The sequence below is a fragment of the Homalodisca vitripennis genome, chromosome 3, assembly GCF_021130785.1.
Source record: "Homalodisca vitripennis isolate AUS2020 chromosome 3, UT_GWSS_2.1, whole genome shotgun sequence".
NCBI classification, from domain to species: domain Eukaryota; kingdom Metazoa; phylum Arthropoda; class Insecta; order Hemiptera; family Cicadellidae; genus Homalodisca; species Homalodisca vitripennis.
The window spans coordinates 30,999,234-31,003,002 of NC_060209.1; the positions used below are offsets into that span (position 1 = coordinate 30,999,234).

General features: G+C 30.5%; 1 non-coding gene across 1 annotated transcript; it reads right to left on the reverse strand.

Moving 5' to 3' along the window:
- Positions 1-2,262: 2,262 nt before the first annotated feature.
- Positions 2,263-2,336, reverse strand: Trnat-agu. The gene has a single exon. It is a non-coding gene; the product is annotated as a tRNA-Thr (tRNA).
- Positions 2,337-3,769: the final 1,433 nt, after the last annotated feature.

Below are 3,769 nucleotides of genomic sequence, written 5' to 3' on the forward strand. Positions count from 1 at the left end.
TCTAAAATCAATTTTTTCTAATTATTGCAAATCTACAAATGTCAAAATAATTGTTTTATTTTGTTGTAATAAATTAAAATTATTATTTAATTTTTTATTTCTACATTTGCAAATTATGATTTTTCTGGTCAACCAATTAGGAAAGTACACACAATAGTAGATTACATCCAGTTTAAAGAACACTAATTCGGAAACGCCTTCATTTATGAGGAAACTTTACCATGATGTACAACGCGTGACTGTCTTGCTAATGTATTTTTTATTCGCAGGCACTGTCAAAATCTATATCGAGCATCACTTTCAAAATACGTAGAAGTAATAATTAATTATTTTTCCTGTACAATTTTGAAATATGGACATTATATTTATTAATTACACTATAATTACATTGTACGTTTAACTCTACGTTTATTTTTTTATTAATTAAAAAACCAGTTTTATATCATTAATTTTATATTCAACATTAAATCATTTGGATTATTATTTTCAACTAGTTGAAAATAGATTCAGCAATTTAGATTATAACATTTTGTTCTAGGTTTAGATGAGAATTTCCTTGTTTCTAAAATTTAGAAAAGGTATCATTTTCTTTAACCAATTAATTTCCGTTTTCTTCGGCTGTTATTTGCTTCTATCGCAACGGCCTAGTGTAACCATACGGACACAGTATTTGCACAGTGCAGTACTCTAATTTTAAAGACGTTTTAGTGTTTGGTCAAATTCTAAGAATTCAACTAGCTTGTACATATTGTTTGAACTAGCTATTATATCCAATTATTTAATACCTAACAACCTACCCTCGGATCAAAAAGTAAAGATATCCGAGTTTGAACGTTATCCACAAACTAGATAGATGAGCCATAACGAGAGTTAAATTTGAATTTAGCTTGTTTATTCCTGCATTTAAGCGAGTACAGAAAAAAAATTATCACAAAAATTAACTTCCAGTTTTGTATCTGTAAGAACACAAAGCAAAACGTTGTTTTTTTTGCGCTTGTCACAATGAAACTGCAATTTTGTACATTCATAACTGCATTGAATCGTGTAAAATTACTTTTCAGGCAAGAGTACTGCAATTATATGTACATAGCTACATAGATTATTTACACGAAGTGTTGTTCTATATCATTAAGAATATGCATAATTTTACTAACTTTAGTTCATTTAATTAATTAAAATGAGTTAAACCTATACAGTAAACCGTAACAAAACATGTCATATCGCAGGCCAAACATAATATCCGAAACAAAAATGGAATAACTGTTATTGTTACACTTACAAAAGTGTACTTTATTTACTCCACCGTTTTCTCAATTTCTTTCTGAAGAATTACACGTGTGACGTGGCTGTCTAACCTAGCAAGGGTGTCTGTTCCTTAGCTGTCAGGCTAGATCGATGCGGTGGTACGACGAGGCACCACGCCTGGAATATTTACTTACATCCTCCAATTTTCCACTTAGAGGAGTTCATTTTCGCTCCCTCTGATAAAATCTGTTCAATGCCTCTCGGTTTATTAAAAGTTAACAATAGTGAATGGTATCGGCTCTGTTGGTACACCTCCTCCCCTCCCCAAACCCCCCCCCCCCCCACCGCTACATCCATGAAATTCAATCTTCAACAGTGCTCTACGCTAGCTACCCCAGTCAACATGATTCTTGGCTGGGACTCATGATCGGCTTACAGTCGTTGCCTATTGGACGAATAATTAATCACCTTCACAAGACGAACGAATTGAAATTATTTGTTAATGTTCTTGATGTATTACTTCTTTAATCACTAATGTAATCTCTGAATTAGGCTTTGTAAAATAGTTTAATGTTTTCACCTAATTCCTTTCGCACATTATTTTATCTCTTTATATCTACGAGTAATATTGTGCGGCAAAATGTTTAAGTTTTTTTTTACATTTTCTGAACGTAGCTTTTAAAAATAAAAATTGTAATATTACATTGTTTTTTTTTAAATTCCTGAGCGTTATTAAAAATTATATCATTACCAAAAATATACATTTTTAACTAGACAAAACCCATAATTTGTATTCAGTTCCTACGTTTTTTTCCGTATTATTTTGGATAAAAACAAATTTTAAATAGAATTAGACATTTTTTAGTCAGTTATTTATTGGAGGCCAAAATTAAATTTAATTAAATATAAAAGAACACATTTTTGTGTAATATATACGGTTACGTTTAATATAAACAGATATCGTAAGAGGTTAGCGTTCAACAGTGGTATGCTGAAACCCAAAGTAAAAAAAAAGTAAGGCACCGGCGAGATTCGAACTCACGATCTCCTGTTTACTAGACAGGCGCTTTAACCAACTAAGCCACGGCGCCGCTGGATTTCGTTGCACGTTTGTGTGGTCACCAATTTTTGTCTATTTATGTATATTGATAAATCTATTGCTGTATTTTTCAATACCAGGATTAATTTATATTACTGTAATTACTTTCTTTGGATATATAATAATGATATGTATCGTTATATATAAAATAATTTTTTAACTATCGCGCTCATGTTTGTTTATTTAATTCTAATATAAATTTGTTATTTTAGGTACTTCTATTGTACGCTATTAAAATTTTATTTAACTAAGCTTCCAAAATACAATAAGATGTGTATTTTCTGCTTATAACAGAGGTTATTACTCTGTTTATTAATTTGAAGTCCGATTTAATCGGATGACTAACCCTGAATTAGTGTATTCAAAGTTGTTAACCGGGCGGGATTTGCACTGTTTGCTGATAGTTAAGTCCTGACGATATCGCAGGTGCGGCGCGTTACTGGCTCAGCGCTCAGCACTCAGCACTCTGTACTGTACTGAATAGCAATCAGCAGTTGGTTAGTTGCCAACTTTACTTATGCTAATTTAGTCTCTCCACAACACGATTAACATGGTTTTAACGTTGATTACTCATTATAAAATTATACATAGACAGAATATTGATTTGTGACTGTTGCTGATAATGTTTAATTGTTTGTTTTTCCTGTTAAAGTTTGTACGGTTTTTTCAATTATTCGGACGAGAGAAGTAAAAGAATTTGTTAACGATTTGGAACAAAATTTTCCGTTTTAGAATTAAGTTTTTAAAAATGTGGTTTTTTACAGTTGCTTTACGTATTTGAAATGTAGGCCTACAGTTTAACGTTATCGTTCAATGTAAAAAGTCCAAATTATGTCATATAGTCGTGCGTATTCTGTTTTACTCAATACAAATTTGTAGGGCAACACTTGGAGTGATAAAAAAATAAAACTAGTCTAGGCATTTAATTCGTCTTGAGAGAAAAGCTAATTATTTATTGCAATTTTATTAAGTTCGCAAAGCTTTTCATCGCTGTGTTTTAAAGATAAATAACTTTTAATTCGGCAGAATACTTACTGGCCGAATATTATAAGAATGCAATTGCTACCGTTGATTTTGAATTGCAACCTAACTACAATTTTGTGCTTAAGCACCGTACTACAACAAAAAATAATAATTTTATTCAAAAAGAATAATTCTATAAATTATTCAATATTATATCTTCACAAATTAAGTTAATATATGATAATAAATATTTTTAGTTCACAGTTATGTGCGTCTAATGACAAAGATAGTGTAAATAACAGAACAATTTTTCATATTCATAGTACGAGAATTAAAATACATTTTGAAATTATCTAAGATTTCAAACTGCCCGACACAAATACATAATTAATTTTACTTTAGGTGTGCGTACATATAAGGATATTTTTGAACTTAATATTTCATCGTTGATTCTCGTGTTCA